Source organism: Peromyscus maniculatus, chromosome 1 (assembly GCF_049852395.1).
Source record: "Peromyscus maniculatus bairdii isolate BWxNUB_F1_BW_parent chromosome 1, HU_Pman_BW_mat_3.1, whole genome shotgun sequence".
NCBI lineage: Eukaryota > Metazoa > Chordata > Mammalia > Rodentia > Cricetidae > Peromyscus > Peromyscus maniculatus.
In genome coordinates this window covers 97,707,140-97,731,959 of record NC_134852.1, presented here as the reverse complement: position 1 = coordinate 97,731,959, position 24,820 = coordinate 97,707,140, and the positions used below count along the sequence as shown (strand labels likewise).

Below are 24,820 nucleotides of genomic sequence, written 5' to 3'. Positions count from 1 at the left end.
AGGTGGAGAGAAAACAGGAGGAATAGAGTGAGGGGAAATCATAATCAAGATACTTTGCATGAAAAATTATTTATTCAAAAAAAGAGAAGGAATAACTAGGAAAGACTAGTAATAGATTTTTGCATCCTAATGTAAAGTTCTACATCACCCCATAAAATATGTCATAAGTTATGGAATAGCTTCTGTTTTCTCATCATTTCTGAATTTCATTTGTAATTACTGTGGATAGTAGGACAAGATGACTCTTCTTTAATACTCAGGTTTTTATGGAAGAAAGAATTTTGAAACCTAAGAGAATGTCTAAATTAGAGAACAATGTGTGTGTATGTGTTTTTATGTAAATATGCACATGTATGTAAATGAGTGTTTATGGGCAGGGGTATATGTAGGATGTGAAGGGCATGATAATAAAGAAGCAGGAAAATGAGAAAATTTCCTTTTCTTAACATTATGTTTTTAGTGAAATAGAATAATATCTGGCCCCTTTCCCTATCCTTCCTACAGTCACTGTCACTATTCACAAGACCTGATTTTCAAGTTAAAATACTCTTAATTTTTTATTATTTTTGTTATATATCAATGTATATATGTCATGTAAACACAAAATACTTGGTCCAAAAATGAACTAATTAATTTATGTAAATTCTTAATTATCCCATATCAAATTAAAGTGAATCATCATTTAAATACATGGCTATATTCTCCCCACTGTAATGATTTAGTATGGAATACAACCTTACTGTATAATTAATACTGGAAAAGCTATATTAGTTGTTTTATATAAAATTCAGACTAATGCATAGCTATTATCCAATTCAACACCAAGCATGGCTATAAAGAAGGAAACAAGCATTACAGATATAGTAATGTCAGGTCACCAAAGTCCATGAGAATTAACATCTGGGCCAAATTTTAAAACTCTGATTTGTGGTTTATTTTCTGCTTTTACTCATGAGACAAAGTACACATTTTGAGGTAAAATTTGAGAATACAATTGTCAGTGTAGTCTTGTTGGGAAGCATGCTCTAACAATAAAGGAAAATTTAATGAGTATTTTCAATTTTAAAATGCACATTTCCAAACTTTTGAAAAGAATTTCTCTCAGGTCTTAACAAAATAATATAGCATTTTGGAGCAAAGATGCAAAGAAGCAGCCCTGCACTGGAGGCCAAGATACAGAACACCTCCACTGCCACCATAGCCTTGCCCTTGGTGCTATGGTATACTGGGAGGAAGGTAATCCAGACACTACAGAACACCAGCATGCTGAATGTCAGGTACTTTGCTTCATTGAATGTGTCAGGCAGATTCCTAGCCAAGAAAGCTACAGTGAAACTTCCCATGGCAATGGAGCCCAAGTATCCCAGAACACAATAGAAGGCAATAATTGACCCTTTGTTACAAACAATAAAAATGTAGTCTTTTTCAACATGTATGTCAACATCAACAAATGGTGGGGAAATTCCCAGCCAGATCCCACATAGAATCAGTTGAATCACAGTGCAAACTGGAATAATGAAGTTAGGTGCCCCTGACACCAGGAGCCACCTCATCCTTCTACCTGGAGTAGTAACCTTGAAGGCCAGTACTACTATAAATGTTTTGGCCAAGATAGTAGAAGCAGCCACAGTGAACACCACAGCAAATATGGTCTGCTGCATGAAGCATGTGGTCATATTGGGTTTGCCAATGAAGAGCAAGGAGCAGAGAAAGCAAAAGATGAGGGAGATGAGTAGAACATAGCTCAGAGCTCGGTTGTTGGCCTTGACTGTGGGAGTGTCCTTGTGTTTCAAAAAGACACCCAGTACAAAAGCTGTGAGAATAGAAAAACACAGAGCCAAGCAGGCTATGGACATTCCCAAGAGGTCTTCATAACCCAGGAATGCCACTACTTTTTTGAGACAGTGATTTCCTTCAGGGTTGGCATAGTGATCATCAGGGCACTTCACACACTGATCCATGTCTGGTACAGGAATAAGTGAATCATCAGGTTCAATATTTCTTGGTATTTTACAGGGCATATTAAATTAATGCATTAAAAATTCTTCTGAATTTTTTTGAGGTAGACAGAAAGTTATTTTTTATTTAAGAATTAATAGCAACAACAATCTAATATTATAATGCACAATTTTTTAATATCTGTCATTACATCCAATACTTTTTAGTTGTTTGCCAGAATTAATTAACATGTGACAGAATATTGTGTACACAATAAAACACCTTACTGAGTACAATATAGAAACTCATACTTATTCTTAACTATTCAGTCGATTATAAAGTACAAAATCATAAAACAAGTTCTTCCATTGATACTTTTGTCTTTCTATCAACTGCAAGGCAAGTACTATATACCAGTGCCCTTTTGTAACTGTTTGTGTACTGAAACATGAACAACCCCATATATTGCTTATAAGACTGCATGCATAATGTCAGGGAAAGCAGAAGATTCAGGAACCATTTACCACCTAAAGTCTCCACATGTTAAATGTATCCGATTTATTATTAGGTTTCTTATGTATTTTGGTTATTAACAGAATCTATCATTTTACTAATTTCTGTAAGTTTGGACCAAAATAGAAAAAAATTTTTGAGAAGAAAATATGAAGGTGATATATTCCATATTTTTAAATTAAACAAATGTATTCATTTATTTCACTTCCAGACCACAGTTCCCCTTCCCTTCTCTAGTCCCATTTCTTTCCCACAGCTCTCCTCTACATCCCCCAATCCATGTCTCCTCTGTTTCTCTTCAGAAAGGGGCATGCCTTCCATGGGTACCAAGGAAGCCTGGCATATCAAGATGAGGTAGGACAAGGCTCCGCCCCTAAGGACATAGATAAGGAACACAATAAAGGATAGAAGCTCTCTTCCACCCATATCATGTGATTTATAACATCACATTTTCAACTGCATTCAATTGAATGATCACCAGAGCAAATTTAAAGTAACAATATTACTCTTATTATGTCTTTCCAGTCATGACTGTATATCCTTACCAATTACTTTTGTTCTGTCCTATTTTAATATGTGATATTATCCAAACAATTGGACCAGTACATTCGTATTCTTTTATATTGCTAATTATTTTATAATAATTATTTGCTATAAATATTTTATTTTTATTATTTTAAAATATACATAAGCAGTTACCAATTTTCAAATACTAGTATATTAGATTTATTTTCAATTAAAGTTAATATATGTAAAACATAGTTTTCACCAATTTATTTTCTACTTAGTATTCTATGAAACTGTTTTTCCCATTATTCACTTGGTCCTCTACAAAATGTTTAATATTTCAATTGAATTATTTGTATGTAAACTCTTCATGAATCCCCATGCTAATGATGCTTAAGTTATTTAGCACAATTTACATTCTCTTTGCAGATTAAATAAAAGAGCAATTTTATTTTTTAGGTTTGTGTTATTACTCTCAAAATATTAATTCCTTTTTTTCAGTTGTCTGCTATGGTAGTTATAACATCACTATTAAATTGTTCCCTGGGTGCCTTTTCTCTAAAAAGATATCCCCACCTATGCAGTCTGAAAAATTTACATGAATACTTGTTTTCAATATTGAAATATTAAAATAAATGTTTCATTTTGGAATTCTAAATGTTGTCTATAAACTCACCTGTGGACTAGTCTCCTAATGAAAATACAACCAAACAATTGACAGCATGATCTACATTGGACACATGAGAAAATACATGTCTCTTAATCAGGAGGCATCATCAACGATCATCTACAAATTATCACATCTCACATATACTATGTAAATAAGAATGTGCAGATTCCATGTCTTAGGAAAGAAGAAAAATAAATATATTATGAAGGACTAGATTCCTGGCTAAGATAAATGCTACAGTGATATTTAGTACTTTAAATCAGTTTCCAAATAAAATTAATACATGAATAGGTAGGTGCTGGAGTAATGATTCAAAAATGTGTCTCAGGACACGGGTTGTGATGCTCAAAGGCAGAATTGCTGCTCATTTGACTACATGATGAATTTTATCTTTTCAATTCCCAGAAAGTGTCATTGAGACAATAGAAATTTACCAATCTAATGAACATGTTGGTATGTTGTATATTTACCTGACACATTGGAAATCTCATTTTCTGGGCAAGGGATGCAATCAAAACAGCAGACAGGCTTTCCCTGATGAGGGGATTTTCTGAATCCTGGACTGCAAGGCAAACTGCATATTGAGGATGGAATCTGAGAAAAATAACAAATGGAATATAATGAAAAAGTCTGATCTACTTGGGAACGGTGATAGAAATTTAGAACACAGTACTATTGAAAAACACCCTTTTACAAATATGCAAATAAATTAAAAAGTAGTATTTATTTTATATTGTAGTTATATATCATAGATGTATTGTGATTTATATAATGATAAACTTGTATGTATATATGCATGTTTATATTTAATCAATATTTATGTATCTATTACACACATAGACATCTAAATATATAGCTATGATGTTGGAAGACATTGCTGTCTGGTAAATGTCAAAGCCTCCCCATGGCCTGGCAGCTTATCTCAAAAGCTCCATAACATGTGTTTCCCTTCCTCCAGAAGAATTTCCTGCCCCTACCTGTCCTTTTTTTGGGAATGTACCTGAGCATGTAACTGAAAAGCTGTCTAAAACCAGAAGCCTGTCTCTAAAGCAGATGCTGATTCATCTTTGGCTTGAACTTTGGCACAGATTCCTTCTAGAACATTTGTGCTAGGAGTTCTGCTATAGAACACTACTGCCACATACTAAGGCTTGTGATGACAGTTTGCCACTTAATGCAAATTGTTGTTTGTCCCCAGTCTCCCCAGTCTAATATATTCCTTATATTCTAGAATACAGTTGAGCTGATTCATCGAAGTCTGTCTTCTGAAGAGCTGTCTCTGCTCATGCTCAAGTGCCCTGTACAAACTTTCTGTCAGAGCTACTGACTTGGCCCTCTTAACCTTGTGGCCAACAAGCCAAGAGGAAAAGAAGACCCCTCACAAATTATGAATATTCATACTACTGAAATAAAATGTGTCCTAAAAGAAAAATCTAGAAATGTATGAAATAAGTTAATGACTATATTTGAAAATACTCTATTTCAGGAAGGTACTGAAGGAAACTTGGAGATTTTGGTTACTTATGTTGCTTGTAGAGTTGTTCAAGTAAGTCCAACAAACCTGACTAAAGTCTATGTTCCACTTTATCATCTCTTCAGACATATACAATTGTTGTCCATGTAGCAAATGTTTGGAAAACTTTCCTATTTTCACCTTAAGGCCAAGATTAGGCAAAAACTCAATGCTGTAGTGAATGTCATACTCCACATCTTGGTTTACTTTCTGATTCATGTTCACTTGGTCTCCAACAGGGTTTATAAATTGTATGTTCTTCAGGAAATGGACCATCTGAAACATTTATTATGTTAGTTTCAAGTATGCCTACACATTAGAAGAAATATTTAGAAGTGTAGGTTACCACTAATTATAATTAATCTGTCTAGAAATGTGACTTAATACCAATTACTCATATAGTAGATGGAAAAATCCAAATATAGATAATAACAACAATATGATTTGGAAATACCAGCTTCTTACTGATGTTAATAATTTAACACTTGCCCACCTGAATGATATTCCTGGAGAGTAGACAGGTATTACCCACATTATTTCTTCTAAATGTTACCTGATCATTAGCTAAGGAATTGAGGTTCTTGGTATGTTAAAAAAGTGTTGAAGAATTACTTGCTGTTATTTAGAATCTATTCACTTAATTGCTGACCAACATTTTGATCACTTACAAGGACATTCACCTTTTTGTTGGCTTTCAAATTTTCATGGAAAGAAATACATTACTATTTCAAATATGAAAAGCATGTACATGTGGAAGAAATATTATGGGAAACATTCTTGGTATAGATCATGAACATCTGTCTGAGTGTCAGTGTTGGCTGGATTAATTACCATAAACAATAAATTTCCCATGAAATTCTATCTAAGGGTACACAATTGTTGTGTACGATAGAAATGATCATGGAATTATTGGAGAGAACCTACATTATCTATTATGAAATTATATTTATGACACTACATTACATTCATTGAAATACATGTTACCTGCCAAGAGTCAAACTCCAGTTTTTTCCCAGAATACTTTGACAATGTATCTACTTCTTGTAGCAGCATCTTATGGAGTGCATGGGCCACAGCATACACAGTATTGTATAGGACATAACCTGTACCACTCACAGACATTTCAAAATGTTGCTGGAATAGCCACTGATGTCGTTTTTCTATTGAGCAATTCTTAAAGTTCATAGACTTAAATGAAGTCAGAGAACAATTAAAATAAATCCACCATAATTTGGCAGAGGAAAATGGATTACTATACATGGAATCATGTACTGTCTCAATAAATGTTCCAAAACCAGATAATTCAGAAAAGTGAAATAAAAATGTAAAGGTCCCGTAGAAGGAATCAAGAAGTAATCTTCCATTATGTGTGATCATATCCCACTGCGAAGTGGTGACCCAGATCCTCTTAAGGTTTGATAATCTGTAGAGTCTAAGGTTAAGTTGCAGATGAGAGTCTTTGTCTCCAAAATGATAACAACTTTGGCTGATGATGCTGTGATCTCATTATAATAGTTGTTTGTATTTTTCTGGAATAATATTTTATCTTCCATAATAATATGCACAAAGGCTAAGCACACACTGTTTCTTTGCATCTCTCTTCTCAATTCTGAGAGAAATTCAAGTCCTAGGTCATCATCTGAAATGATTGCTCCAACCCAGTTCCATCTGAAATACACCACCAAAGACACCATGGACAAAGCCAGAGATGTGTCCTTAGGAGCCATCTGGTAGAAATGTGGAAACTGTTCATGGCTGCTCAGGAGAGGGTGAAATTGTCCATAGTAAAGCTGAAAGGCAATGAATTGAAGAAGGTAGAATACATATTGATCAGTCTAAAACTAATTATGCTCATCATAAACTGAAAATATTAGGGCATGTGGATTTTCATCTCATTAAATTTTATGTAATTTCTTGTGAATATCTTAAAAAGTACAGATGAGCTAAGTCTGCTACTGAAATACTTCAAATTTCTCCTTGTCCTTGGGTCTATTTATGCTAAAGTACTGGTATATGTCAATGCTTTATCAGTATATATGCTTAGAATTCTATGCATCAAAATGCACACATACATACTTTTTTTCTTTAATCTGCCTTGGTATCTGAAAATCAGGATGAAAGAAGACAATGTTTCATTAAAACTAACTCATCCATGCTTACCTCTGGTTTATTTGTCATGTGCAGTAGTGGTCCAAGCATAGCAGATGATAACCATATTGGACCTGTAAGTGTGATTAAATATCTTCTCTGATTTATACAGTAGTAGTTAGGAAGAAATTCACCTAATTTTGTGGATAAACTATTCATTCTCCAATCATCCAGGAGGTTACATTCAACTTTAACTAACAGAGAAATGTTGGGTAAAATGTGAGGGTCTTTGTTGATGCTTTCAAGAGCAAAATAAAGAGTCAAAATCAAGTGAATACTCTTATATGTCAACCTGAAAAGAGAGCAAACCGATCATTAGAGATGGGGCTCCAAATGTAACATTAAATCAAATGAGTAGGTTTTTTTTTTTGAGTCAGAGTTTATCTGTGTAGTTTTGGTGCCTGTTCTTGATCTCTTTCAGTATCTCAGTAGACCCGTCTGGCCTCAAACTCACTGATATCAGCCTGGCTCTGCCTCCCTTATGCAGGGATTAAATGCGTGTGTCTGCCCAGCCTTAAAAATAGTTTTCATGTATTTAATGCTTGTTTTTCCAATTGTAATGGAGACACAAGCCCTGTCACTGTGCTGTTTGAGAACATGAATTCTCTGGGATTAAATAAGAATTCTTAAAAGTTTAGGAGGTGGATCTCACTCATGTGGGATGCTTTGATTTTAAACTTTCATACAGCTTTATTTCGTTGTCTGTGTGCATGGTGAGAAGAAGGTCTTAAAAGACATTGAACCTGCTTATTCCTGTATTGTATAATTATAGTAAATACAATAAATGTAAAATAGATGGATTTTATATTTTACCCAGACTGTGATAGATTTTTACAGTGAAGCAAATGTTGAAAATGCCCTGACTTAGTTATGAATATAAATAATGGATAACAAAAATATATCCATCGCTGGGAACGTTTAAATTTATAAACAATAAGCATAATTTCTTTTACTTTTTCTTTGCATTTCACACACCTTTGTCCTTTTCCATTCTATTTTATGCTCTATAATCTTCAATGAATATTATTGTTTATAACAATGACCATTTATTACAAAGAATAAACCGTCTCCACATGGGTCCTTGCTGTGGGATGTCTTTCTGCATGTTCTGAATATGTATTGCTTTGATTGGTTGATAAGTACAGTCGTTTGACCTCTGGCAAGTCAGGTTATAGCTAGGTGAAAAATTGAAGAGAGAGACAGGAAGAAGAAAGGCAGAGAGGAAAAGACTACATCCTGCCATCCAGAGAGCAACATGTAATGGCACACAGGTAAAGCCACAGAACACAGGGTGACATATAGATTAATATAAATGTGCTGAGTTTAGATATAAGAACTAGCTTATAAGAAAATTGAGTCATACATCATGGCCATGCAATTCATAATTAATATAAGCCTCTATGTGTTTAGTTGATTCTGAGTGACTGAGGCACCAGGCAGGACACAGAAAACTGCCAGCTACAGCCGCTTAGGTTTTGATGAACAATTTATTTTTTATTTGTTCATCTGAACATGCTAGTTTTATTTCTATATTCCTGTTGGTTTGTGCTAATTATCAAAACATTGTCCTTCTCTAATATCTTAACTTTAATCTCCATGCAAATCCTCTGATATCAATAGTGGAGAGGGTGAGTGAACTGGCTTACATCATTAATGATATTGGTCAATATCCTAACTGTCAGCATAGAGCCTTCATCTAGTAACTGATAGAAGCAGATGCAGAGATCCATAGCCAAGTACCAGGCTGAGCTCCAAGCATTCAGACAAAGAGAGAGAAGAGGGGTTCCTTGAGCAAGGGGCATCAAGATCATGATGGGGAAATGTACAGAGCCTACTTGTGGGAACTCATGAACTGTGGACCAATAGCTGCGGATCCTCCATGGGACTGGATTAGGCCCCCTGCATAGGCAAGGGAGTTGTGTAGCTTTACCTTTACCTGCTTAAGGATTCCCCCTTCCCCTGGTTGTGAGATCAAGATCCAACCCTGGTGCATCTGTGGGCTTTTTCGAGCCCAGTGCCTCTGGTGAGATACTTTACACAGCCTTCGTGCAGGGGGGAGGTTTTGGGACCTGCCACAACTGAGTGTTCTAGGCTCTGCTGACTCCTCTTTGGAGGCCTTGTCTTGGAGGGGTTGAATTGGGGCCTGTGTTGGGGCAAAAGGCTGGAGGATGTGAAAAGGTAGGGGAGGGGGATCTGTGGTTGATATGAAAATGAATAGAAAATTTCTTAATAAGAAAATCATATGTAATAATTTGTTAAAATTTTGTTTCATTGTCTGTTTTCCTTCATTGTTTCAGATTTTGTTTCCTCTTGTGTGTATTCTATTGCTTTAGGACAATGTTCCATATCTGAGTGTACTAGCCTATTCTGTTCCTCTATAGCTAGTAATCAATTGAATGAATAGTATATTTGCCCTAGAATTTGTGGTTCTAATGCTTGAATAATTTTACTCTGAAGTTTTTCTATTCTTTTATTTCTTAAAGTTTTCTGTTGGATTCAGAAATATCCAAGCCTGAATTGTTTTTTAGTGCTCTGCCATCTGGGTTGGATTTCATTGATGTATGGGAATTTCCAGTTTTAAATAGGAATATTCTAGTTCAAGCAACAAAGTTACTATTGTATGACATTAATATCTAAAATTGCTAAAATCATTTTTTCCAAATAAATTTTCAGAAATTATAATTCTTATTCTTATGGATTCAAGTCATCAATTTCCATGAACTCTTACTATCCATTCATCTTTCATTTAAAGGTTTCTACATCATATCTTTGACCAATTAGTGATTTACAAACATTTAAAAAATCATTTTCACATTTCCTAATATGATTGATCACCAGTTCTGGATTTTCATTTTAATCCATGGACAATCTGGAGTGTAAGTAAATGTTATTTCCCCTTCAATTCATCGCATAGCCTTCTGCTGCAAAGCGTGAATGTGATAAGGTACTGTCAAACTTGAACGCTGTTTGTTTTCTAGACCAAAATTTTGTTGCCACTATTTGTTTATAAGCTAAACAAAATTCCTTTAACATTAAGATTTCTATTGGTTATTCCCTAATGGGGTAATCCTCATTTCTTATCTAGTTCCTTTCCTCTGTGTTTTTAGGTATCTCTTGCTTTATTTGAAGTCATGAATTTGCTGATTTATGTAAAACCTTTATACATACATAACAGAAACAATCTAGACACAAATCACATTCACCACAGAAAAAAATGGTCAAGTATAGATTAATATTGGCCATTAATTAATTCTTTTAAGGGAAGACTCAATTTTCTTTACGAGTATGACCCATAGTGGATCATTCATTTCCCAATGGAAGGACTCATGTGCAAAATTAATCAGAAGCACAAAATATACTTGGTGGCTTAATTAAAAAGAGTGGTGAAGGAGAGGAGCAATTATTGTCAAATTACATTATACCAAACTCTTAACCAACTAATAAAAATTGTGCCTTATGCAATTAGCTTCAAATCATGACAGTTTTATATTAGTTCACAATTTTGGAGATTTAACTTTATGTGAATGCAGTTAAATTGTTATTCCTGACAGCACCATGCACCTAGGTTGGAGAGAGTGAAGGCCAAAGTATTTATACCATGTCTTGAGTAAACAAAATAGTAGACAATGAATTAGGATTCTACAATTCCATTAGAATATCTTATCCCCATATCAAGTGTGCCATATATAAACATTGTTCAAGAATATTACTGACCCTCAAATCAAATCTATAATAATTCTTAATATATAAAGAAATAAAATACAGTCTCCCAGTTGTGACTGGACCAAGCGAGCCTTCATCAGTAACACATGGAAGCAGATGCAGAGAGATCTACAATCAAGCACCAGGCCAAGCTCAGGGAGGCCAGTTGAGTAGAGGAAGAGGGATTACAAATAGCAAGAGGGGTCAAGATCATGTTGGGGGAAATCTACAGAGACAACTGAACCAAGCTCAAAGGAACTCATGAACTTTGGACAGTTGTGGAACTAGCAAGGCACTGGACTGGACCCTCTACATTCCAGAGACAGTTGTGTATCTAGGTATGGTGCCCTGGCAATGTGATCAGGGTGTATCCCTGCTGAATGAGCTGGCTTTCTGGATCTTATTATCTAATGTCAGACATCTTGTCCACCCTTGATGCAGTGGGGAGAGGTTTGGTCCTGCCTCAACTGAATGTACCGGGGCTAGCTGTCCCCACCATGGGAGAAGTTACCCTGTTGGAAGAGGGGATGATAGATAGGGGAGCAAAGGCAGGAGTGGGGGAATAGAGGGTTAGGGAGTGGAGGTATGGGGGAGGAGAGGAAATGGGAGTAGGGCTGAGAAGCAGATCTGTGATTAGTATGTAAAATGAATAAAAGAAATTTTGAAAAATACTTACAATATACTACCTTTCTGTCATCAATCAATCCAATCACAAGTTCTAGTGAATTCTGAATCCACAATGGGAAAAGCCTCTGATTTGTCAAAGAAATTATGATTATGTGTCATCAAAGGAGTTGGAATATGCGAAATCTAATTTATTATATTCTACACCAAAAAGGCTGATTATACTCTGAAGTATCTAGTCAGACCGGTCAACTAATAATCATTTTTAGTGATTTCATTTTGAAAACTGTGCTGTATAACATGAATGAAAATATTTTCTTAATTAAAAAAAGAAAGAAAAACTAAAACAAACAAACCAAAAGTGATTAACTCTAAAACTCTTCCAGAGACAACATGAAGCACAAAATCCAGTAAAGCACATAACTTCATTGTTACTGGCATTAGAACACATTTTTGAGACATTTGGTAATTTTGAAATGTCTTTGGCCAAGTCATGAGTAAACATGTAACTGAAGAAAAGTAGCTGGTGGATTTCAATATAAAACAATGGGGCTTCACTGAAGATGATGAATGTGTGACCTTCTGTGTGGTTTTTCTGGTATTTTTCTAAAATATGCTGTGTAAAAATTTATATCCTGTTAAAACAATAAGTTTTTGATATTTTTTCAACCACTTTTTCCTTATTTGAGAATTTCATGCACGTGTATAGTATGTTTGTTTAAGCCTTTATCTCACATATTCCCTTCAAGTTTGAATTTGCCATCTATCATTGTTTGAAATTAACTACTGTCTCAATATAATAATAAAGTTAAATTAAAATTTGATTTAAAAAAAGAAAACTGTGGGTGCCTAATACTGGTCTGGTATATTGAAGCAAATCTTCAAATCAAGTTTAAAATGAACTCATATCAAACATTTCATTTTAATACTATAATTTGTCACAATATCAATTACTAATGTTATACAAGGTCCATGAAAAGAAGCATTGACTAGGGTTGTCACATATTGACATATGCTACTAGCAAATATGTTTACTACAAACACATGAATAATCATATGAACATTCCTTCTGGGATCCAATAAAAAACACATTCAAATGATATTTACCTCATGTGTAAGCTCTCATTAATTTAAAAGATGTAAAATAAAACAGAGAGGATGTTAGAGAGTGTTTCTTTCAGTGTTAGATTACAAAACTGAGGAATAAACACACTAATTTCAAAGATATTTTAGCAAATTATAAATGCTAAAAGTTTGAAGGTACTAATGAACAAAAAGGGTGAAATTTTTCCCCCCCCGGAGCTGAGGACCGAACCCAGGGCCTTGCGCTTGCTAGGCAAGCGCTCTAACACTGAGCTAAATCCCCAACCCTGAAATTTTTTAAAAATAAGTTCATAGGATATAGGGTTCACTGAAAGTAATATAAAATATCATAAAAATATTATTAATAAGTATTTATGCATAACACAAAATATTTTAAACTAGATAAACATTTGAAATGAATATTAATATATAAATTGTATATATGTGTATGAATGTGTATGTATGTATATATTTATACATATATAAAATAAATTACCTCTATTATACTTGTGTTTTCGAAATGAATAATTTATTTGCTTTACTATAAAATTAGATCTTAATTCAACCTGACAAAGGAACATGTAGGGAACTTTTGCTCAATTTTTAATTTTTACAACATCATTTTCTTTATCAACTATTATGTTCTTTTTAATGATACAGCATATGAACAGAGACAAAACAGGTATAGAAACATTCTTCTATGATGTTTTATGTGATAAATATATTCTTCAAAGCATATCAGATAATTCAATGCCATTTTTTAACAAATGTTTATTTACATGTAGAAAATCATGAATAGGATCAGTACCATTTAGCAACTTTTGTATATCGGTTGATTTTACGCCTACATTATCCATTTCTTGCCTTAACGAATATCCCAGTAAACTTACTGAGAGAGATCATGTCATTGAGGAGTGTTTAGCCATAAACTGATGAGATTTTAGAACCAATATAAAGGGAAATTGCAAGTTCTCTCATCTCAACTTCCAAGAAGACAGTTTCTCTCCAACTTCAAGAACTCTAGTGACTGGTAGAGATATAACAAAACTGTGCCTAACTTGAGTGAAGATTTTCTTATTCATGTTCTAATGAACCTCCTCTTAGAGATTTTTAAAATTTGTTTGGTATTTTGGGCTCTGAGTCATCAGCCTCATGCTCCCTTTCACTGTGAAAAGTGCTTTGTCAATGTAAAAAATATGTGATGTCACTTGAAGTCATTCCTCATTGTCCTTCATAGCTATGTTTATGTTTTACACTGAAACCAGTTTTATTGCTGTTCTTCATTATTTCCTTAATCTTCTTGAAAATTTCTCTCCTCTGCTCCATGATTCCAAACATCATTCTCTGCTATGAATTATATTCATCCATATGTTATTAATAAATTAATATAACTTTTGTCTCAAATATTAAAACTTCATTGTGGTATCCCTCACAGAGAGTACAATGCCCATCTTGTACATGTTTATCACCAGATCTTTAGAATGTTACATGTGACAATTTGCTTAGCATTCTACAGGAGACATTGCTACAATTATCCAAACCAAATATCAAATCCAGTACAAATCACCAATCCAGTTAAATTATGGTCAAATCTAAATATCTACAGAATGCTGTACATATTCCCACAACATATGAACCCACTCTCTATAATTGGGAAAAAAAGGAAAAGAGAAACAAATGTGGAATAAGTGTCAGAGATTAAAGTTATGGTACAGAGAATCAAGACATGAAAATAAAATAAATAGTAAGAGTAGTGACCATATTTTTATTTAATAGATATCTTTCTAATTGTGGCATGTGCTACAGACAACAATTTTCATTCTAGCACTTGACAAGGCTAATATAAAATCAATATTACAGTGACATACTATAGTTGAGTTTTTCTTTGGGCTGCCAGCCTCAGCCCCCAAAAAATGACAGGGAAAAGTATTAATTATAAAAGCTCAGCCTTAACTTAGGCTTGTTTCTAACTAGCTCTTATAATTTTAACACATATCTGTTAATTTACTTTCTGCCTCGTGACTTTATAACCATATTTTTGTAGTGCCGCTTGCTTGCTCTGCATCTCCTGGCATCTCTGCCTTCTTCTTTCCAGCATCTTGCATACCCAAAAATCCTGCCTAGACATATTGGACATTCTGCTTTTTTGCAAAGAATAAAATTAGCACAGTGAGTGATTTTTTATGTTTTTATGCTTGATTTCAGCTGCAGGAGTCATACAGTACAGCAGTTTTGAAATGATGACATAAACGACATTTGAATAAAAATTCAGTATTCTTTTAAGAAATGTGCCATGAAGAATTTAAGAAATACCAAATTGTTCATTCTATCATGATGGAAAAAAACACTAGCACAACACTTATAGAAAAATTTACTCAGCCTCAAAGAAATTGATTCCTCTCAGTGCCTTGGATTATGTTTCTTGGAAAAAGCACTTGGGAACATACAGTAGGAATTGCCAATATAAAGGAAATCTCTCCAGAAGAAATATAGACAGGGTGTATCATTCAGCTTTTGTGGTGATATTTTGGTTGTACTGAAATGTAATTTTAATTTTATGTTAATAAATAAAGTTGCCCTGGGGTCAGAGCTATTAGAGCCATAGTAAGAGCGTGGTGGTTAGAAGAGCTAGGTGGATTTCTGTGTGTTCAGGGATACAGCCAGTATTGGAGACATACGCCTTTAAGACCTGGAGGGCGGTACTTACAGGCAGTGATGAGGCAGTCATGTGGTTGGGTTTACAACCAATGAGAAGGCAGAACAGAAAGATTATTTAAACAGGGACACAGGAAGTACCTCCCTCTCTCGGGGAAGGTAGGAGCACTGGAGGAGGTAAGATTTTATCTCTGAGCTCTGACCTCTCGGCTTTTCTCTTTTACCTTGGCTCTGTGTTTCTTATTTTAATAATACGATTGGTTACATCTACATCTGGCGCCCAACGTGACAAGAATCCATTAAAAACTGCTTGGGGCCGGCTCCCTAGCCGGAGCAGCCTGCTCCCTAGCCCCGGCCCAGGTCTGGGCTCAGGCTGGACTGTGAGCTGCTTGCTTAAAGCCAGTGCTACCAACAGCTCAGGCCTGCCCTGCTAAACAGGGCCCCTGGCTGTAAAGCCAAGCCTTGACTCGGCTCAAGAGGGAACAAGTGGCTGGCTTTAAGCTTTAGCCGGCTACCCCTTCGCTTTCACTTTCACTTTCACTTTCGCTTTCGCTTTTGCTTTCTCTCTTGCTTTCTCTCTTGCTTTCTCTCTGTCTCTCTGTTTCTCTCTCTCTCTCTCTCTCTCTCTCTCTCTCTCTCTCTCTCTTTCTCTCTCTCTCTGGATTTACACCTAGGACTCTAGGTGGCTTTTTTGAAATTCGCTCGGATTTCTACTGTTCTACGCAGATTTGGTAAGTCATAAAGGAAACTATTTAAAAGACAAATTTTTTCCACATTTAAAAAAAATGGGTTTCCTGTGTACATTGGAAGAAAATTGGGTTTTGTTTGAAATTTTAGGCAGTCTGACAATGGAACAACTATATGAAAAGATTAGTATTATGGGAATTATGCAGTTAATCACCATGCTTATTCTCATTTTACTATTTAAAAAGATAGTCGATTTAAGTGCCAGGATAACAGCTTTAGAAAAACCTGTTAATTTTAACAGTGAAGTTGGTTCAAGTTTGGATCATAAGGTTACAGAAAGAAAGCCTGTTTTCACACAATCATCCTTAATTTATCCTGTAACCGTACAGCAGATGCCTGATCAAATGGCTACACAAAATATCTGGGCTCCAATTGAACTGATGGATTTTAAAAGGTTTAAGGAGGCAATAGTATCTTATGGCATGCATTCCCCATATGTAAAGCAAATGTTAAACTCTTGGTCAACATATAATAGGATTATACCACAGGACTGGCGGGACCTTGCACAAGCTGTTCTGGAACCCAGCCAGAGAATTCAATTTCTGACTTGGTTTAAGGAGGAAGCTAGAAACGTAGAAACACAATGGAGGGATAAAGGAATACAAGTTTGTCAGGATCAGCTTATTGGAGAAGGCCAATATGCTTCAATACAAACACAATGTTTATATGATGTTCAAACTGTAATTTTATGTCGAATGGCAGCCTTGAATGCATGGGACAGAGTTGATGAACCAGGAAAAAAACCTGAGTCATTCACAAAGGTTATGCAAGGCCCAAAAGAATCTTTCACAGATTTTTTTAGAAAGACTGGCTTCAGCAGTAAACAGAATGGTCTCAGGATCAGAAGCTAGTAAGGCAATAATTGAAGCTTTGGCATTTGAGAATGCGAATGCAGCATGCAAAAGAATAATCAGGCCGTTAAGGGCAAGATCTGCACCTTTGGAAGATTGGATTAGAGAAACAATTAATGTTGAGGTTGATGAGCATGATACGTGGGTAGGAGAAGTAATTTCAAAAGGTTTGAGGAGTGTTAGATGTTTTGGGTGTGGAAAGCAAGGACATTTTAAAAGGGACTGTAAACAGGTCATTCCTAGAAGCAATGTTTCTTCAAGGAACAATGGCAACAGAATGCCCCTTCCTTCTGGAGTATGCAGAAGGTGTGGTAAGGGAAAACACTGGACCAACGAATGTAGATCAACAAAGGACAGACAGGGTAATCCTTTGCCTCAGTTTTCGGGAAACTCCCGGAGGGGCCTCATGCAGGCCCCCATAGCAAAACCAGTTCAAACCTTTCCTGCAGCTGTAGAGGAAATCCCTGCTCTGAGCGATTAAATAACCAAATGACTATTGGAATAAATCATGCTGGTCAGGATGATGAAAAAGAGAGAATAGAAAATTCAGGAGAAAACATAAAGAAAATTTTTTGGCAAACTTCTATTAATGAACAGAGACCAAAATTAACGATAAAAATAAATGGTGTTTTGTTGTCTGGTCTGGTAGACACAGGTGCGGACATTACCATAATTGCACCAGAATTTTGGCATCCAGCTTGGCCTCTTCAGGAGGTAAACGTTCAACTGTTAGGAATTGGGACATTATCTGGAGTGAAACAGAGTGCAAGATGGCTGGAATGTATAGGTCCAGAAGGACAGAGAGGAAAATTAAAACCATATGTCGCTAACATAGCTATGAACCTGTGGGGTCGAGACTTGTTGCAACAATGGAATACTCAGATTAAAATCCCTCCAATCTCAGAAACAAATCATAAACTAGCACATGTTTCTGAGAGAAATATTAGAAGGCATTATTTTGAGTGGTCACCAGCCATCCATATTATACAGGAACAGGGCACAACAACTGATAATCTTCCAAAAATACCAACAGCTCTACCTTTAAAATGGTTAACAGACAAGCCTGTATGGGTTCAGCAATGGCCTTTAACAACAGAGAAACTCCAGGCTTTAGAAGAGCTGGTAGAAGAACAGTTAAATGCTCAGCATATTGAACAGTCAACCAGCCCTTGGAATTCTCCTGTATTTGTTATTAAAAAGAAATCTGGTAAATGGAGAAGGGTAACAGACCTTAGAGCAATTAACAAAGTAATTCAGCCAATGGGCTCTCTACAATCTGGGATGCCTTTGCCTACTCTGTTACCAAAAGGATGGCCTCTCATAGTTATTGATTTAAAAGACTGTTTCTTTTCAATACCCTTACAAGAAAAAGACAAAGAAAGATTTGCTTTCACAGTGCCTACTTATAATAATTCTCAACCAGTTAAAAGATTTCAATGGAGGGTCCTCCCACAGGGAATGTTAAATAGCCCAACTCTGTGTCAATATTTTGTACAACAGCCATTGGAAGTGATACGTAAAAAATTTCCTAAATCTATAATTTATCGTTATATGGATGATATTTTACTAGCTGACTCAAATGCAGATACTTTAGAAAGAATGTTTGAAGAAGTAAAGAAAATTTTGCCTTGCTGGGGATTACAAATTGCTCCTGAAAAAATACAAAGAGGAGATTCTATTAATTATTTAGGATATAAAATAGAGCTACAAAAAATTAGACCCCAAAAGGTGCAAATTCGGAGAGATAGACTACAGACTCTTAATGACTTTCAAAGATTATTTGGAGATATTTCTCATCTACGAACTATTGTTGGGGTAAAAAATGATGAACTGACTAATTTGTTCAAAACCTTAGAAGGTGACAAGGACTTAAATAGTCCAAGAGAATTATCACCTGAAGCTGAGAAAGAATTGGCCTTGGTAGAAAAGAAAGTACATGAAAGGCACGTGGATCGTATTGATCCAAAGCTGGATTGCATTTTGGTTATTTTACCTTCTAGGCATTCCCCTACTGGAATATTAATGCAGAGGGAAGATATTATATTGGAATGGATATTTTTACCAAATAAACCAAATAAAAAATTAAAAACTTATGGGGAAAAAATCTCTGACTTGATTTGGAAAGGAAAATTGAGACTTCGTCAGTTAGCAGGAATAGACCCAGCAGAAATTGTCGTACCTTTAACTAAGGAGGACATTGAAAAATTATGGACAGAAAGTGAACCTTGGCAAAGAGCTTGCAGTAATTTTTTGGGAGAAATTAACAGCAAATATCCCAAAAGCAACAGAATTGATTTTATAAAGAGAGCTGATTGGATCTTGCCTCGAATTGTACGGCAAAAACCCATATCTGGAGTTCGTACATTTTATACAGATGCCAACAAACAAGGAAAGGCAGGTTACAAATCAGAAAATTTAAGTAAAGTGGTACAAAGTCCTTATAATTCAGTGCAAAAATCAGAATTGTATGCTATTCTGTTGGTATTAATGGATTTTTCAGAACCTCTCAACATAGTAACTGACTCTCAGTATGCTGAAAGAGTGGTGTTACATATTGAGACTGCAGAATTTATCCCTGATGCTTCAGAATTAACTTCACTATTTATTCAATTACAAGATACAATCAGGAAAAGGAGTCATCCTTTATATATAACTCACATCCGATCTCATACTGGTCTGCCAGGCCCTCTAGCACAAGGCAATGATGAGATTGATAAATTATTGATAGGAAATGTGCTGGAGGCCTCAGACTTTCATAAAAAACATCACGTCAATAGTAAAGGTTTAAAAAAGGATTTTTCCATAACCTGGCAACAAGCCAAAGAAATAGTAAAGAAATGTCCTACTTGTTCCTTCTATAATCAAACACCATTACCAGCAGGATGTAACCCAAAGGGTACTCAGAGGAATGAAATCTGGCAGATGGACGTGTTTCACTTTGCAGAATTTGGAAAATTGAAATATGTACACCACACCATTGATACTTATTCAGGATTTCAATGGGCAACTGCTCTGAGTTCTGAAAAAGCTGATTCTGTAATCACTCATTTGCTAGAAGTTATGGCCATTATGGGTATACCTGCACAAATCAAAACTGACAATGCTCCATCATATGTCTCTGTTAAAATGAAACAGTTTTTTGATTATTACAAAATAAAGCATATTACAGGTATACCACATAATCCTACAGGTCAAGCAGTTATAGAAAGGTCAAACAGAACTCTAAAGGATATGCTAAATAAACAGAAAGGAGTAACAAAAACCCCCAGAAATAGACTGCATAATGCTCTATTAACTTTGAATTTTCTGAATGCCAATGAGAAAGGAACAACAGCTGCAGAGAGACATTGGATAATAGAAAAAACTACAGAATTAAATCAGCCTATATACTTTAAGGATGTGCTGACCTCAGAATGGAAGCCAGGGTATGTATTACGTTGGGGACGAGGTTTTGCTTTTGTTTCTATAGGAGAAGATAAGCTGTGGGTACCATCAAAATTGATATAGGTTCGATTTGAACAAGAGAAACCTCTTAATTAGAGGAGGTGATAGTTCATCAACCAGCATGAACATCCAATTTAAACTAACTTGTACCTGTAACACATGTCTTTTCATTTAATCAGATAATAACTTGCCAAAAAGGAACATCCCCAAAATTAGTCTTGGGGGAAGGTTTTTGTTTTTGTCTTTTAGGAGAATGAAGGTTAAGGAATCTGAAGAACACAAGACAAATGAGACAACTGAAGAAAAGGGACAAATCATCTATCCCAGGAAACAGAGTATATTGGAGTATATGGCATATGTGTATATATTATCTAAAAAATTTTATGTCTTCTTAAATGTTTGTTTCTGCTTTTCTCTAAAGATTTAACACTATTGGTTTTCTAATAGTCCCAGTTCAATTAAAATTTAAAGCTGACTTTGGAGTTGGAGAATGGCTTTCTCCTTCTTTAAACTCAAGCATGTTGTTAAAATGAAAATACAAACTCCCTGTATCATGACAGAATAAAGGAGCCATTTTCTGCTATGGGACAGGACAAAAGCCAAATTAATTAAGGGACTATTCTATTACTAATCTCAACTCTTTGATTCTATTCTGATTCTTTAAACTTTTCTTAAAGTATAAATTTTATATCAAAATTTACAAGATTAATATATATATACATTTTAAACTTTGTTAAGATATGAATGGTCATATAGAGTACTAACTAATTCTAGAAAAAAGGCTTCAGTTAGCTGCATATATATGTCTTTGTGTTCGAGTCTCTTATCAGTTTTCTGCAGGAAATCACGGCCAGGCCTAACATCAACTGAAGTCTCCGGAAAGAAGATGGGGCCCCACAACAACAACAACAACAACAACAATTCCACGTGGACAATAATAATATCACTAAGCTGACAAACATAATCTACAGATCAGCTTTGAACTACAAGGTGCTCAGAGCAATTTTGAGATGACTAGCTGAGATGATCCAGTCTCAAAGACTACTTGAATAAGGACTTGAGATAAACCCTGAACTTTGGCATTATACACAGACTGGATAATAATGAAGGATATAGTTACCTTTCCTAGAATTTGACAATTAACCTAAATTTTTCTTTCAGGATAAAGATAACTTCGCCCATACCCAGCAGGAAGCAATTTTAAGAATATGACACCCACATTGCCAAAGAAGTGGTGTGGGGCGGGTGGTTTTTTGGTTCTTTTAATGGGTTTTGGGTCTGGGATAATTTTCATTATTTAGGGGGGTAGGTTACAAGTTGTCAAGGGTTAGGAAAAAGGCTAAGCAAAGGAGATTAGATTTAAGGTTCTTGTTTAAAAAAAAAAAAAGAAAGAAAGAAAAGAAAAAGACAATTACTAGTTTTAAATACTTTACATTATTACCAACTATTAGGATATAAAGAAATGAAAGTTAGTAGTTAGACATTACAATAGAAATTGTAGTCATATTAGATATGTTTTAAAAATTGAGCAGATGTATTTTAGACAGGTCATCTTCAAACCCTTCAGAGATCTACAGAATATGGCATTTAAAATGTTTTAATAACTTAGAAATTTTTCTTTTTTGAGACATGTCGGCTCCTGGCAGTACCAATCTACTTCAGAGAAAATATGGGCATTGAAGAAACTGCATATGAAGTTAATTTTCATTGTGGCAAAAGTTAGCCACTGGACAACAAAGTATCCTCAAATCAACAGAAAAAATGGACAGACAGAACACGAAACAAAGGACTACCGATTCCTGCCAAAACAAGTGTGGTTATGGCTTTATCAGAAGGCATCTTCTGAGGCCAGGACAATATGGCACCATCCCTGAAGTGGCCTTCACAATCTGGAAAAGGTACAGTGCCCTTTTCTTTGAAGGCAGCTGAACAGGCAGTGGGCCGATGGCTTCTGTTGTGCAATGGAACAGCAACTGAAAGCTCACGCCTCTCAATAGTAGACTGGCATTTAATAGAGGGATGTGGAGAAGGGCATGCTTAGATGAAGCCATATATACACAGCCAAGAAGAATGGACAGCTGAATTCAAAAACCATCAACAATTTCCAGAATTTAAAATCCTGAATCATGACATGACACTAGTGGAATTCAGGTGTTTCTGGTACATGGACTGCTCTCACCCAATGTGAGGTTGAACTGTTGACCTTGTGTACAACCTACTTCACAAATGAGTCTGTCAGATACGATAAGCCTATAGGCTGAAGATGATGCCCCAACACTGTGGAGAAACCTCAGGTGACTGTCCAGGCAGCTGGCTGTTTCTGTCAACTCACAAAATTTTTGGAAGCTGCTTTTGTGCACTTCTTGTTTTTATTTTTGTTAGCTAATATTATTTCCTTCTTGCGTCTCTGAGGGAGTTGAAGATTAGTTAGTTATAGTTGAAGATTAATTAGGATAGAAAGTGAATTAGATACATTTTGGACTTACTAAAATAGGATAGATAAGGGAATTATTTTCTCTGATTTGTCAAATACAAATGGACTAGACATCGTTTAGGTATTTGTTACTTGTATATATTGTATATAGTTATTGTACTTTTGTATATAGTTTTTCTTTTGTTAGTTATAACCTTTTGCCTTTTTTCTTTTTATTAAAATAGAAAAGGGGAAATGTGGTGATATTTTAGTTGTACTGAAATGTAATTTTAATTTTATGTTAATAAATAAAGTTGCCCTGGGGTCAGAGCTATTAGAGCCATAGTAAGAGCGTGGTGGTTAGAAGAGCTAGGTGGATTTCTGTGTGTTCAGGGATACAGCCAGTATTGGAGACATACGCCTTTAAGACCTGGAGGGCGGTACTTACAGGCAGTGATGAGGCAGTCATGTGGTTGGGTTTACAACCAATGAGAAGGCAGAACAGAAAGATTATTTAAACAGGGACACAGGAAGTACCTCCCTCTCTCGGGGAAGCTAGGAGCACTGGAGGAGGTAAGATTTTATCTCTGAGCTCTGACCTCTCGGCTTTTCTCTTTTACCTTGGCTCTGTGTTTCTTATTTTAATAATACGATTGGTTACATCTACAAGCTTTCAGCCTAAAAAATCTGACTCTAAAAAGATGAATCAGATAACCATTAAATCACCTGAAAGAGGGTAACAATCAGCATAAAAAATAAATTTTGGCCATGTTCTAGATAGGAAGGTAGGGCAAAACAGACAGAAAACTTGGAGAATGATATTTTAACCAAACTTGGGCCTTCTAAATATTATATTGATGATCAATCAAAAACAAATAAATGAAAGGCACTTACTTCTTATCTAGATTCGTGGTTAAATATTCATTCTTGATGTGACCATGCTTTGTGTAAATAGAAAAAAAACAATCAGGGTCTTTATCCTCACCCCAGGTATGTGGATCTTTAAATCTCAGAAAGCAGCTGGGACCCACCAAACTGCAGAAAAGGAAGGAAAGCCTCAGGACCAAGAAGAAAAATGTCAAATAGAACATCTTTATAATCTCACCAAGACTGGAACCTAGATAAAAGTGTAAATACCCAGAGTTTCACAGAAAACCACGTTTCAAATATGCCTGTACACACACATGTGGCTCTCTATTTGCTCTAGTAGTCAGAAGTGTGTTTTTATTTCCTAATATAATTCTTCTCACCTTATTATTCTCTGGAGAACTCTTAAACATACTCAGCTTCAGGGTGTGCCTTTGAGTTATTATGCTCAGGCACACGAAAATTTCAGTAATTCTATTTAAGTAATTATCTTCATTTCCACATTCATGTGATTCCCTCCACATCAGTAGACATGAAGGCCCCAGGCTAGATTCGTCCTGAGATATCTATGTAACCACCCTAATCCACATGATTTCTTTTCTTATCAACATGTGAAGTATTTTAAGCACATTGCATTAGAAATTCCAAACCAAGTATGATATGGAATCCATTCTAGGGAGAGTTAACTATATACACACAAGTATTGCATCTATGCATGTTTATGAGATGGTATGCGTTAACACCTATTTGGTTTCCTGATATCCACAGAGCATGCAATTTAACACACACCACACACACACACACACACACACACACACACACACACACACACACACTGAGTGGCCACAGGCAACACAAAATCTCCCACAGTTGCAGAGTTAAGAGAACCAATAATCATCCTGAAATCATAAATTTCTGTCCAGAAGAGAAGTCCAGGGCAGTATCTCAATATCAATGCAAAAGATAAACAGCTTTTTTATAGTTCTATTCATTGGCTGAGCCTCAGTTCCAGTTAATTGATAGCTCATGATCATACACTTCTATATCTACAATATTGGTTATTCACATTAGTTTTTTCTTTGAATAGTCTAATACCCCTAATTTACTCCATATTTTTTAATGACTTCTATGTGAATAAAACAATA

General features: G+C 35.4%; 1 pseudogene; it reads right to left on the bottom strand.

Moving 5' to 3' along the window:
* Positions 1 to 1,043: 1,043 nt before the first annotated feature.
* Positions 1,044 to 23,899, bottom strand: LOC102916602 (vomeronasal type-2 receptor 116-like; annotated as a pseudogene).
* Positions 23,900 to 24,820: the final 921 nt, after the last annotated feature.